Source organism: Rhipicephalus microplus, chromosome X, assembly GCF_043290135.1.
Source record: "Rhipicephalus microplus isolate Deutch F79 chromosome X, USDA_Rmic, whole genome shotgun sequence".
Taxonomy (NCBI): Eukaryota; Metazoa; Arthropoda; class Arachnida; order Ixodida; family Ixodidae; genus Rhipicephalus; species Rhipicephalus microplus.
In genome coordinates this window covers 291,229,460-291,244,226 of record NC_134710.1, presented here as the reverse complement: position 1 = coordinate 291,244,226, position 14,767 = coordinate 291,229,460, and positions in this window count along the sequence as shown.

Genomic DNA, 14,767 nt, shown 5'->3' with positions numbered 1-14,767 from the left:
ATTCAAACGTGCGTAGATAATCTATGATCAGCATAGACAGTGAATTACTCTCCCTATCTGTTCTTTATCAAATATCGCCAAGTGACATCACGGAAGAGGGCTCAATATTGACAAGGAAAATCTGCCAGCTTCAAATTTCAAAGCTATCCTCAAGGCCTGGCAAATCACAGAAAAGTCCGACACTCGGGAAGCTGCAGCCATGACTTCCATTGCGTTGTTCACGTTTCAGCTGGCGCAAGTTGCAAGGTCCACTGCCATCCCACCACTGCCACCAGTTCTTACGAAGAGGGAGGCCTCGCCCTTCTTCTTGGGTAGCGTGTCGCGATGGCCAACGCCGGGCAGGGAGTATCCAGGCAGGGCCAAGACAAAAGGCAGCCTAAAGGAAACAAAAGAGTTATATTTACAACGTATGTACAGAACGTGGACGAGGAAGCCTCCGACGCTAAAATGCGCTGGCCTGTAATGGGCGCTAAGAAGCTCAAAGATGAGGGCACCGCCCACAGTTGGACGCACGCAGTGCCTCTGAGGGACGCGTCTAGTGTCTCTGACGGACGCCTCCAGTGTGCGTGAAGACGCGCCAGTGTCTCTTGAAGAAACCCAAGGATTAGAGGCGACAGAGCACTGCCCAGCACGTACGAAACGTCCAAATGATTATAAGAGACACCGAAGTGGAGGGCTCCAAAAATTTTGACCACCTGGGGTTATTTAACGTGTACCGAAATCCGAGCACACGGGCCTACAATATTTCTGCCTCCTTTAAGAATTGCAGGCGCCACGGCTGGGATTCGATCCCATGACCGACGGGTCAGCAGCAAAGTGGCTTAGCCACTAGACCACCGTGGCCGGGCCACGCACATACGTATGTTGAAAAGTTGCAGATCTTTATATAATGTGTTATTTGCACTTGCGCGACAGTGTCAACAGAAACATGAGTATTAGCTACACCAGAAGCGTTATGATGATTTGAAGCACTGGTGCTCGCGAGGGTGTTAGCCATTCACACTGCACATAAATTGATTTCAGTGCATGGCACCTAACTACGTTTGACGTTAACGCAACATTGCGGCTGTAGCAGAGCACTGCGTATGTAACGTTAGGAAAACTGGATAGCCAGCACGGCAACCGCAATTGACGTTTCGCGAACATTGGGATATATTTAAAAAGTAGTTCCCAGAGCTTGCGTGGTATTGGTAGAATGCTTGATACCCACGCAGAATACTGAGGTTCGATTCCTGCTGAAACCTTGACATTAAGTGCTTGCCTTCATCGGGTCAACGCTGCCGATGTCAGGCTTTTCTACGCTAACGCGTTAAAACTGCCGATGTGTGCTTAAGTAGTACCGTAGTAGATACTATGTATCAATAACTTGTGGCACATACCAGCATACCGGTGGCATATACCTTCTTGCGGTCATGTGCCACTGTCAGGCGGTAAGTGTTTGACGACGTACGCGGCAGAAGCGGGACATTATTCACGTCTTGAGGAGCCCGTCATATTCATCAAACCAGCTTACCCTCGTATACTAACCTTTCTTCACGCCAAATTTAGGGGGCGATTACGAGAGCACCAAAATGTTAGCAGATCGATAGATAGATAGATAGATAGATAGATAGACAGACAGACTATAGATAGATAGATAGATAGATAGATAGATAGATAGATAGATAGATAATAGATAGATAGATAGATAGATAATAGATAGATAGATAGATAGATAGATAATAGATAGATAGATAGATAATAGATAGATAATAGATAGATAGATAGATAGATAGATAATAGATAGATAGATAATAGATAGATAGATAGATAGATAGATAGATAGATAGATAGATAGATAGATAGATAGATAGATAGATAGATAGATAGATAGATAGATAGACGCGAAAAGTGCTTGTATATCGCAAAGAAATCCATCGCATCTAATGATGCCGAATGCGACGCAAGAAGACGACAGACAACACAGGCGCTAACTTCAAACATAATGTTTATTACCTAACTCGCCTACTTATTTTGTGGAAGAAAAACACCCGCTGGCTTAAGACGCGGATAAAATAATAATTAAGAAACGGAGATGGGAAGTGCACAAGGAATGAGGAAGGTACTAAAACACACAGACGTGTGCGTTCCTTAGCACGTGTCCACTAGCGCTACGCTTCCAAGTGTCAGACTCGCCCAAGAATATTAGAAAAAAATTGGCCCAAATCTACATGTAACACTGTAAACGTCGTCGAAAAACGATAGTCTTGCGTCTGGAGAGAGTGATCAAAACGTTTATTTGATGTTCTGCGCAAGAAAATCGGTGAATGGTATTCTGAAGGCGCTGCGTTGGAGTGCCTCGAGCGTGTAACAGAGGCGAACAAGCGCATCTAGGATGGATGGATGGATGGATGTGGCCGTACCCTTTAGATCGGGCGGCGGCTAACGCCACCTAGCCGTGATACTTAGTGAACTAACCATTACATTTATCTTTTTTTTTCCTTTAAATAATGAAGTTGAGGATTCGTACTTCGCAGTGAAGGGTTTAATTTTCACTCGTGCCTTGACTTTAGCCACCAATCAGATAACCTCCTTCTAGTTAAGTCTACCCGCTTAAAGTCTATTTTGCCCTCGCTGTCCCTAAATCCCAGTGCTTTGAAAAACTCTGCGCCATCATCCTGAACTATAGGGTGAAGCCCTTTACAGAACATTATCAAGTGTTCGGCAGTTTCTTCTTCCTCTCCACACGCACTGCATACTGTGTCGACCCCTTCGTATTTGGCCCGAAATGTCTTGGTTCGCAGTACTCCCGTCCTGGCCTCAAACAGTAGAGAACTACCCCGAGTATTATCATAGATCCTTTCCTTGGCAATTTCCTGCTTAAAGGTTCGATAGATCTCTAGTGCGGACTTCTTAATCATGCCCATTCTCCACATGTCAGTCTCCGTTTCCATCACTTTTTTCTTAACCGATAGTTCCTTTTGGTTTGGCCACCTACTGTTTTCTAAGTATTTACCAGTCAACTTCCTGGTTCGCTTCCTCCATTTTGTATCGACATTCTTCATGTACAAGTAGCTGAAAACCTTCCTAGCCCAACGCTCTTCCCCCATTTCTCTCAATCGCTTCTCAAATTTTATCTTGCTGCTAGCTTCTCTGCCCTCAAATGATGTCCATCCCATATCACCTTGTACTCCCTGATTTGGTGTATTCCCGTGAGCTCCTAAAGCAAGCCTACCTATTCCACGTTGCTTAACTTCTAATCTTGCTTGAACTTCTGATCTCATGCACAAGACCGCATTGCTGAACGTCAGCCCAGGAACCATGACCCCTTTCCATATTCCTCTCACAACATCATACCTATTGTAATTCCACAGTGCCCTATTTTTCATGACTGCTGCACGTTAGGCAAAAGCGCCATCTGGCAGTTATCTTCGAAAACGAAAGCGCGCGCGACTGCGGAGAACGATGTGCGCCAGTCACGGAGGTTATAAGGTGTAGAACGCAAAGTGACGGGCAGGTGAAACCACCATGCCGTCGTAGCAAAGCGTTGGAAACACCTTTTTGAGCGTGTGAACGGCGTAGGCACCCGCCATGCTTGGCCTACTTGTCGGAGTCGTGGATAATCAGCTGTTACCGTTGTTGCGACGTGCTTGTCGTTCACGAATGCGATTTCGTAATTATTTTTTGTGGAACGACGCGTAGCTGTGCAATGTTGTTTGTCTTGAGCCTCATTACGAGGATACCAAGTCGTTCAACCCTGTATGCCGTGGCGCCGCATGGGGGCGGAGTCTGCCGCTGATAGCTCCTTCGCCCTTGTGTGTCCCGAAACGTCACATGCGGCACGCCGCCGCATGTGACGCCGCACGCCGCATCGCTCGCAAAATCGCACGTCTGTCTCGCGCTTCAGACGCTACCGTCCTTAGAGTTACTTGTGTGTGCCTCTTCTAGTATAAAGACAGACATACAAAACAAGGAATATTTGTTATGGTGCCTCAGATATACACAATATTTGCTTTTTAATTAACAACCGCACAACTATCAACGCTAAACCTTGAGCAATATTGGTGTGCGCTGTGAATCGGGTTGGCCATTTGATGCTGTTTGAGGTATCGTTAGAGCGGACAAACAGACAAATGTACAGAAAGACAGACAGATCAAAAATTTTATGTCGAAAATCCCCAAGAGAGCCCATCGTCTTAAAAAAAAGCGCGAAAGACGAGAAAGCGGGCAAACGAGGACACGTACAGAGTGCCCTTGTATGTGTCCTCCTTTGCCTGCTCTCCCTTATTTCGGGCTCTCTCTCTCCAATATGTCTTAGCAAAATGCTCAAGCAATCACTTTAGTCACCCAAGAAACAGCACTCTCTATCTCATCAGCACTCGGTCACGTATCCAAAGTGATAAAGAAGTGTCTTTTCTCAAAATATAATTTTGTGCGTATTTTATGTCGCTTGCGGTTTTCCTCGAGCTATATAATATAGGCTAGTGTGCTAATAAGCAATATATCGAAAGTTAACGCCGTGTTGGGTATCCTCTTCTTGTTTTCCCGTTTATTCTACATAATTAAATTAGCATCAGTATGAACGAACAAGCTCGAATTTCTATAGAGATGGCCTGTGTAAACCCACGTCGAAAATGCAATAGCCTTTCTGACGAAGCTTGCGAATGAATAAATTTAGGAAAATATGTTAAATAAGGGCCAGAAATCGTGCAGCGATACTTTTATAAAATGCATACGATGACTGAAACATCTACTGTGTGACAACAATAAAAATATTTCCTGTCTACTTCAGTTTGATAGCGAAAAATTGTGTTAGGTGGGAGTGCAAGTGAGCTCGGTCGAAGAGCATTTTAGTGAGTTTCACTGTCTGCCCCAGTGAGGCCGACTCAGGAAAAGTTTGGTGAGCCTGCATCTGAGTGAGTCCAAAGGGCGAGATATATTTCTTGAGGCAGTCTGGGTGAGTTTCCCTCATGTTTGCTGACTTGCGGTTCTATCTACTCATATTCAACATCCATGTTTATATTCATCTCTACTCGCGAGTAGTCCAAAACAATATAATTCATACACCATTTCAATATTTATTAATTAGAGTGGTTATTACGAAGGGACGTGGCTTGGACACCTCCTCAACTAATTCTATCGGGAGCTTCCTCTAAAATACATCGTAGGTTTTCATCTGTTTCCATGAAAATTTCCTTGCTGGTTTGCAACCCCTGTTAACTCGATTTGGAGAGTACTGTATGAAAAAGGGGCAAGAAGCGCTCTCCGATCTCGGCAGATATTGGTGTTAAGAGCCTTGACGCTATAATCCAAAAAGGTAATTCTAGGCTTACGGACTCATTAGTAGACTGATTCAGATTCGAAGTGATGTGTCTAAGTTTTAGAAAGTTCGAGCGAGTGATGCTTTGACAAGTTTGAGTCCGAGTGAGTATGGCTGGAGGAAGTATTTGCGAGTGTGAGTCTGAGTGAGTCCGGTTCAGGAACATTTGCGTGAGTCCGATTGCGGATGAGTCCTAAGCTCCAAATATATTTCATCAGTGAACATGAGTGAGCGCCCAAAGTTTTGCTGACCTATGGTTGAGGTAGACGGTGACGTGAAAATAGTCGTTACGTGGGCACATATACGTAGTTATTCCAAACAGCGCAGAAATGGCACCTGTGTTGTGTGGTCTCATGTGTGTAACGTTTCTACGTGTTTTAGAATACCTAAGGGATGTGAAGCTACGACAAGCTCTTGATATGCAAGGTTGGGGAGAACGAATGCAATGATTGTGTGAGTTAGCAGAACAATTAGGGTGTAAGTAGGTGAGTAGTGCAACCATTTTCACAAAACAATTTGTAACGAAAGGAACTACCGTGTCGAGTTTCTTTTTTTTAATTTGAATTACTGTAAGCCAACATTTTGGCTCAAGCAGGATGAGCTTCACGTACAATGCAGACTTTATATATAGAGACAACGCAACGGGTGAATACTAGAAACAAAGCAAACAATGAAACAATTATGAAATTCATTGAGAGGTAGGGTCATCAATACATGTGGTAGGAGCAAGCAGGAATGGTAACAACGAAGAGGGCTACACCTTTAAAACATGACATTAGATATTGCCGCGAACCATGCAATGGGTTTGTTTATTTGTTTTTTGTTTTTTCGGCCTGGCTGCGCCGACCTGTGCTATCGCTGTTTTCACAGCGTTTCGAACAAACGCTACCACAGCGTTTCGAACAAACGCTATCGAACAACGCTTCAAGCGTTTCGAACGAACAGCGTTTCTAACAAACGCTATCACGGCGTTCTCGATACAATTCGACTATTCGAGAAACCCTCGCGCCGAGGGATATCAATTCCCGCACAGCCGATGCCGCGACATTCGATCGCCGACGCTCACTTGCGTGCCCGTCGTTTTGCCGGCCGCTGCTTCGCCACCTGTGTATTTTTTTCAGTTGTTAGGGGAGCACAGGTTCGCTCCAATAAACTTGTTTTCCTTATAGACAACTGCGTCGTCCTTTGCTGCGTGACATCTGGTGGAGGTGCGGGGTACATGAACCCTAAGCGATTGCCAAGCCGACAAGCAAGCCCAACACGACAAGCACGCCCAACTCGTGTCAGCCGCCGACAGCAAAGCTTCAGCCAGAGTTTGGACTGCTCCCGGATGAAAAAAGGAAAGAAGACGTAAAAACCACGATGATCAACGCAGGCACCATGACCAGCGCTACCAACCCTCCAGTCGTTCTGCAACAATCTCGTGAGCCCCCATCTTTCCGAGGATCTCCTGGTGAAGACCCGGAAGAGTAGCTGGAGAAGCTGGAGCGAATCCGCATCTTTAAAAGTGGGATGACGAAGAAACGTTTCGTCATGTCTTCTACTATTTGGAGGATGCAGCTCGAACGTGGTTTGAGAACCATGAAGGCTCCCTAACCGACTGGACTGTCTTTAAGAGCGAATTCCTCAAAACATTCGCTACGGTTGTGCGGAAAGTACGAGCCGCCCTTTTGTTGGAGACGCGAATGCAACACCCTAACGAAGGTGTTGTACTGTTCGCAGAGGAGATGAAGATGCTGTTCCGGAGAGCTGACCCCGAAATGGCAGAAGAGAAAAAGGTGCGCTTTCTGATGCGGGGAGTTAAACAAGAGCTCTTCACTGGACTCATCCGCAACCCCCCCTAAGACCGTCGCTGAGTTCGTCACCGAGGCTTCGATGATCGAGAGGACCTTGGATATGCGCTCGCGGCAATACGATAGACCACTCAACACCCTTTCGGTGAACCCGGTAAACGCCCCTGTATTGGCGACGGAAGACTTGCGGGAGACCATCCGCGCCATCGTTCGCGAGGAACTGAGGAAATTGTTCCCAGCGACGCCGCAGCCCCAAGTCGCCTCCCTCACTGACGTCGTCCGCGAGGAGGTTCAGCAAGCACTGGGGAATTCCACGCCGTCGGAAGCATCTTGCGAACCACTAGCGATGACCTACTCCGCTACTGCTTGTCGACCCCGACCTGTCCCAACCCGTTATCAAGAGACCCCGCCGTACCGCCGCCCAATGTCGCCCGCCCGACCCCCTGTAACCCGAAACCAGGCGCCCAGGAAGACCGAGGTGTGGCGAACGCCAGATAATCGTCCGCTGTGCTACCACTGCGGAGAGGCCGACCACGTCTACCGCCGCTGCCCGTACAAGAGGCTGAGTTTGCGTGAGTTCTCCGTCGACGCACCCCGCCCGCGAGCCGGCCAGCGCCTATTTGAGGTCGAAGAATACCTGTCGAATACCAGCCGTGGACTATCCCGTTTCAACCGTTCGCAGTCGCTGTACCCGTACCAATCCTCCAACCGTCGCAGCAATGCTGACTTCGCCCGTGGAAGGTCCCCCAGCCCACGAGGGGAAAACTAAAAGCAGCAACTTCTGGAGGTGAAGTTGTACAATGGCGAGAAAATGAAAACCCTCCAACGACGCAAGACCGTGATTCACGACATGCCCTCATCCCGACGACCCGACGACACCCTGACGAGACCCCCGAAAACGACGACAGCTACGCTGCACGACGCGTACCCGAAATGACAAAGCCTGCCGCTGAGAAGACGACGATGACGACGCATAGTGCCCGACCATCAACACATGCAAGCCGCGATACGACGCCCCGACGCACCCGAAATTCGAGGAAAGCGGCATCCGACGTCCAGTTGTCCGTCGACGGCCTTGACGTAGTCGCCCTCATCGACACGGGAGCTGACTACTCGGTCATGAACGGGTCATTCGCGTCCAAGCTAAAGAAAGTTATGACCAGATTGGACGGTCCGCACACACGCACAGCAGGAGGCCACCTCGTGACCCCAAGTGGAATGTGCACATCGCGCGTCACCATAGACGGCACTACGTACCCTTCGGAGTTCGTCATTTTGCCTAACTGCTCCCACGACGTAATTCTCGGAATGGACTTTTTGACGGACAATGGCGCAATAATTGATCTGCAGACCAGGTCGATAACTTTTTCTTCCGATCACTCCACGACGCCGCAGCCGAACCTCGGACACCGTGCTGCTGTAAGGATCGCCGACGATCACGTCACCCTGCCACCCCGCGCAAGCTTGATGATCGCCGTCTATTGTGAAGGTGCTGCTCCTGACGTCGACGCTATCGTGGAGACTGACCAAAGGTTGCTTCTAGACCGCGGTGTGTCTGTCGCAAGAGGCATTCCGCGGTTTAAGCAATGCAGATCCCACGTTTTGGTCACCAATTTCACCGAGGAGTACCAGCATCTAAACAAGGGTGCTGCTATTCCGTTCCTCGAAGAAACGCAAGAAGCGAGTCAAGTGATCGCGGTCGCCACCTTTGAACGCGCACGCGCAGATGCTTCCAGGCTGCCACATCCTTTCGACGTGAACCCGGCGCTGTCGCAAGAAAATCGGGACAGATTACTGGAGTTGCTCCGTCGCTACAGCGAGTGTTTTTCCTCGAACTCGAAGTTACGTCAGACACCTTTGGCGAAGCACCGGATAATAACCGAAGATGGAGCCCGACCTACCAGACAGTCACCGTACCGCGTTTCTTCACCCGAGCGCGAAGCCATCCGGACTCAAGTTGATGACATGCTCAGCGACCACATAATACAGCCATCAAAAAGTCCGTGGGCTGCGCCGGTTGTACTCGTGAAGAAAAAAGATGGCACTTTAAGATTATGCATTGACTACCGGAGACTAAACAAAATCACCAAAAAGGACGTGTACCCCCTGCCACGAATCGACGACGCCCTCGACCACCTCTGCCACGCCAAGTACTTCTCATCCATGGATCAGAAGACCGGCTACTGGCAAATTGAAGTGGACGAGAGAGACCGAGAGAAGACTGCATTTATAACCCCGGACGGTCTATACGAGTTCAAGGTGATGCCGTTTGGGCTGTGCACGGCGCCCGCAACGTTTCAGAGAGTCATGGACACAGTGCTAGCAGGCCTAAAGTGGCACACTTGCCTCGTATACCTCGTCGACGTTTTCGTATTCGCCCGGACTTTCGACGAACACCTCACAAGGTTGGAATCTGTACTCGAGGCCATTCGTACGTCGGGGTTAACGCTGAAACCTGAGAAGTGCCGTTTCGCGTACGAGCAACTCAAGTTCTTGGGTCACGTCGTGAACGCCGCGGGAGTCCTACCTGACCCGGCAAAAATATCAGCCATTGCGAACTTCCCAAGGCCGAAAGATAAGAAGGGTGTGCGAAGGTTTCTCTGACTGTGCGCATACTACCGGCGCGACCCACCACCACAGGACTCCGATGAAGACAGCGCGTTCTTCGGAGTCGTGACAGAGAGCGACCTAGCCGCCCAGCAGCGTGCCGACCCTGACCTCCGCGCCATGATCGACTACCTCGAAGGACGCAACGTCGCCGTACCTAGGGCATTCAAGCGCAACTTACCAGCATTCAGCCTCAAAAACTCCATCCTAGTGAAGAAGAAACTCAACCCCGGAACGAGAAAGAATTATCCACTTGTCATCCCCGCAGACCTTCGTGACGAAATTTTGGAAGCGTGCCACGACGACCCGTCTTCCGGACATCTCGGAACAGCTCGCACGATTACAAAAATCAAGGCGAAATACTTCTGGCCCCGCCTTACATCCGATGTCACCCACTACGTCCGGAGCTGCCATGACTGCCAGCGACGAAAAACACCACCGACGAGACCAGCCGGACTTCTGCAGCCGATCGCCGTCCCAACGAGGCTCTTCCAACAGATTGGAATGGGCCTTCTGGGCCCGTTCCCTACATCCCGATCCGCGAACAAATGGATTGTCGTAGCGACAGACTACATGACGCGCTACGCAGAGACCACCGCTCTTCCTAGGGAAACTGCACAAGTAGTTGCAAAGTTCTTTAATAACCAAATTGTGCTGCGACATGGAGCCCCTGAGGTCCTAATCACGGACCGCGAAACGACCTTCACTGCGGAGCTCATGCAAGGAATCTTACGCTACAGCAACACAGATCACCGAAGAACGACGGCGTACCACCCCCAAGCGAACGGACTAACGGAACGGCTCAATAAGACAATCGCGGATATGCTGTCTATGTACATCGACGTTGAACATAAGACGTGGGACGAAGTCCTCCCGTACGTCACGCTTGCGTACAACATGGCTATCCAAGAAACCACGCAGATGACACCGTTCGAGCTCGTCTACGGAAGACGGCCGACTACGATGCTCGACGCCATGCTTCCGCACGTAGAAGACGACGACCTCAACGCCGACGTCCAAGGATACCTCCAACGTGCGGAGGCGGCCCACCAGCTCGCTCGAGCTCGTATAACGGACCAGCAACTGGTGGATGCCGGACGCTACAATCTCCGACGCCGAGACGCCGAGTACCATCCTGGAGATCGTGTGTGGGTTTGGACTCTCGACGACGTGGACTCAGTGAGAAACTTCCACGACGCTATTTCTGACCCTACCAGATTCTACGACGTGTTGGCGAACTAACGTACGAAGTGATCCCCGATGGTGACTCCCGTACATCACGACGACGCACGCGGCCCGAAGTCGTCCATGTGGTTCGCTTAAAACCTTTCTACGGATGATGACGAACTTTTATTTTAATTTGTGTGGACTGTCCCTTATGTTAGCGTCGGGTCGATGTACTCTTAGAGTGGGGGTAATGCCGCGAACGATGCATTGGGTTTGTTTATTTGTGTTTTGTTTTTTCGGCCTGGCTGCGCCGGCCTGTGCTATCGCTGTTTTCACAGCGTTTCGAACAAACGCTACCACAGCGTTTCGAACAAACGCTATCGAACAGCGCTTTAAGCGTTTCGAACGAACAGCGTTTCTAACAAACGTTATCACGGCGTTCTCGATACAATTCGACTATTCGAGAAACCCTCGCGCCGAGGGATATAAATTCCCGCACAGCCGATGCCGCGACATTCGATCGCCGACGCTCACTTGCGTGCCCGTCGTTTTGCCGGCCGCTGCTTCGCCGCCTCTGTATTTTTTCAGTTGTTAGGGGAGCACAGGTTCGCTCCAATAAACTTGTTTTTCTTATAGACAACTGCGTCGTCCTTTACTGCGTGACAATATTGCGAACAAAGCCATTGGAGCTGGATATACTATTTGGCAACGAATTATCATCCGTGACCGTACGAGGGAAGAAGCTGTATTGTTACCAACAAATCACCGCTGCCCTAGCACCATTTGGTACGTGAATGTTGTACAGACGGTTACGTCTGTTGTTCCGCGCATGGGTGCAGTATGCAGACTCGTCAGTATAAAGCTTCGCAGTGGTGGCGGATTGGTTACGACGCTTGGCTGCTGACTCAAAAGTTTAGGGTTCGATCCCTGCAGCGGTGGTCGCATTTCGATGAAGGCAATATGCTATAGGGGCTCACGTACAGTTCCACGTCAGTGTACGTTAAAGAACACCAGATGGTCAAAATTTCCGGAGCTCTCCCCAACGGCGTCTCTCATATAATCATATCATGGTTTTGAGACTTTAAACCTCAGCTATTATTATTAAAATTGAGCCAGGCTTATGAATTGGGAATCTAGATGTTTCATCGCAAAACAGCGTCAAAATAAACCCGTCTGTGTCAAATTTAGAAATAAATCAGTGCAGTTTTAAATGCAAAGCACTTAAAACTGCAGTGATTTATTTCTAAATCTATCTATCTATCTATCTATCTATCTATCTATCTATCTATCTATCTATCTATCTATCTATCTATCTATCTATCTATCTATCTATCTATCTATCTATCTATCTATCTATCTATCTATCTATCTATCTATCTATCTATCTATCTATCTATCTATCTATCTATCTATCTATCTATCTATCTATCAAGCCGTCCTCCACTTTTATTTTAGCTCTCCTGGCCGTTTAGATAATGGTATTAATCCTAATTTTGGTACAGCATAACATGACTGTATGACGAGCATATTGACTACTCATGACACAAAAAATATGAGATCTTTGTCATGAATGTCATGATTTACATTTAATTGTCTTGCTGCTCTTGGGGTGGTTTCGTTCACGTGACATATTGCAAAAAAAAAAACTGGTATGGTATGGCATGACTGCATGGTGAACTTTGGTGACAGACCCTAAAGTGAAAATCATGACATGCATATCATGTAAATCATTACTACAACCCGCGCTCATGGTGCGCTCGCGGTCATCTCGCTAGCTTCACATACACCAAACTAGATATAACGGGACGTCTATGGATGACGAAGGTATATATATGACTGGTGCAAACATAATAGATATGAGATGTGTGTCATGGAAAACATGACTACATTCCATGCCGATGATGCGCTCGCGGCCGTTTTTCTAACTTCACATATACCAAATTTGGTGTTAGGGGACGTCAATGAATGACTGAAGTAATGACTCGTTCAAACATGATAATCATGACATGGAAGTCATGCGTGGCATTATTTACGTCCACCTCGTAACATTGTGTTGATTTTAAAGTGACATATATCGACCTTTCCCATTCGTGCTTCGCAAATGATCGATTCCCACTGTACGTGGGATCTGCCAATTTTTATTTACTTATTTTCGCAAAAACTTCGTTCAATTGGACCTAAAGCATAGGTAGTTTCATCAATTCGAGTATACAGCATTGAACACTAAGGGTACCAGCTGCTGTATGGAAGTTTTCCCGGAAGATCAGTAAATTCGTAAAATTGGGTTTTCTTAGATATATATTTAGCTGCAATAAAACGCATTTCATTTGAAAAAAAAAGACAAGGCACATGAGCTGCGCTCACTGCAATGGAAGGTCACGTATTAAGGCAACCTCTTTGCTTCCATATTCTTTTCGAGCCGACTGGTAAACGTCACTTATAGCCGCCAGTTGTGAAAAATTAGATATATCAACTTTCGTTTATAAAAAACAGTGCTCGATTAAGTTATTGCGAGCAACCATCTTTCAAATTAGGGGTCATCTCGACTCATATTCCGTATGGCACTTGGACCGTTTATATCCAATAAGCGGATGATCTACTTGACCATCTTCTGTACAGTGGGCTTTGAAAACTAACACTGCGGAAAATATCAAAGTATTCCTAAATACTACTAAAGACTTATGCACTAACACTCTATACGCACAAACAAATGGCTCGTGCAGTAGGACCTGCAGCTGTCTCTTCAAGCTTTTTGTTTTTTATATCATCTCTCTGTTCCTTTCGGCAATAATGCAAATGCTGAGTGTTCTCCGCGTTTGGTGTCACTTTTTATTTCGTAAAACAGCTTAGTTTCGCAACAGTGAACCGCAAAGCCCCACAACTATTGCACAAAGTGCATGAATACGCGCGACAAGCTTTACAGCCAAGTTTTATTGCCGCCAGAAGTTTCACTGCACCTTTTTCATGAAACTCGCATAAAGCCAGTAAAGAAAGCGCTGTTGATGTGCCATAAAGTGACCAAAGATTTAGTGCCGTACAAGAGCTTGTACCGGACGAAGGATCACAACAACGTTCATTCAATTTCCAATTATGATCCTTCACATGTGCATGATTTATCGAAATCTCATGTTTTCGATATGCGGACATATCCGGGAGGCCGATCGAATGGACCTAATGATTCACCCCCGAAAACAACTATAGATGCAAATTAATACATCGTACAAACACAATGAGGAATTTTTGCAGATACTGTTCCTGCTTCTGACCCATTTTTTTCTACGCTTCTTCTACGCTTTTTTTCTACGCATTTTTTTCTACGCTTTTTTCTACGCTCTATGAATGGTCCACAATTATCATAAAATGATTCCCTTCGTGCAAACCACCTCATTCTAATCACAGCGTCTTGCGGCGTAGACTTACATTTATCCTAAGCGCACAAATTAACCTATCATAATATAATAAAATTAGCAGATGTTGGCACCTTTATAATAATACTTGCTACTCATTCTCGTAGAGATGCAAGATAATGAATGCCACAAATATGAAAAATACATATGTAAATTCGCATTCGAACATACTCATCTTTTAACAATCAAGAAATAATTAATCTCACAGGCCTGCCATCACGCACGGTAATACACAAAAAACAAGGTGAATTTACATAACAACAGAAAGAAAATATTTGAATTTTAATAAGAATTAAAATCAGCTGTAGAGTATCCACACTCACAGCGGGCGAGTTTAGCCTGCGGCATAGCTAACCGTGAATTTCTTCGCATGAACATCGCATCTGTTGTTGACAGCGGCGTGTCACTATGCGTTTATTAGCCCCACGTCTCGCGGGAAGGCAATAGGCAGTCGTTGAACTGTTTTTCCTAACTGCCGTAGCCCATACGGAGAA